Genomic DNA, 631 nt, shown 5'->3' on the forward strand with positions numbered 1-631 from the left:
ACTCGTAAATTCTGCACTGAACAATGCAGTTCATGCGTATACCAGCTACACACCGTTCTACGTGAACGGGCTGATTCACCCTCGCGTCCCGCTGACGCCGCAATCCCATGGTTCAGGGCTTGGTGGGGGGAATAGCCGAACGGCTAGCTAATGCCAGCTCCCTAACTATCCGTAAAAAAGTCGATGACTTCTTGTCTACCAGACTGAGTGTCCTACGACACGTTTGCGATGCGATGGCTGAAAGCCAAGACCTGCAGAAACAATATGCAGATGAAAAAGGAAGTGGCAAAGAGGAAAGCTTTAAGGTCGGAGACCAGGTTTTATTGACTTCAAAAAACCTGCCAGCAAATGCAGCCTCTGCTATCTTCCGGACGAAGCTTCTTCCACAGTTTAGAGGACCGTGTAAGGTTGTGGCCAAGCGGGGCCAGGCGTACACGCTGAACCTTCTGAAACGGATGCGCACCCACCCGGTGTGTTACGTGGGCTTGCTCAAGCCGTTCCGGGATCCGGCGCAAGTGAACGCGGAAGCGTTGGTGCAGGATCGGATGCCACGGGCCCGCGGCCCCCCAGACGTTGAACCAGCAACTGGTTCTGAGCACGGAGTGCAACAACCTCCATTTCTAATGAAGCC

Source organism: Plasmopara halstedii, assembly GCF_900000015.1.
Source record: "Plasmopara halstedii genome assembly, contig: Scaffold_2592, whole genome shotgun sequence".
NCBI classification, from domain to species: Eukaryota; Oomycota; class Peronosporomycetes; order Peronosporales; family Peronosporaceae; genus Plasmopara; species Plasmopara halstedii.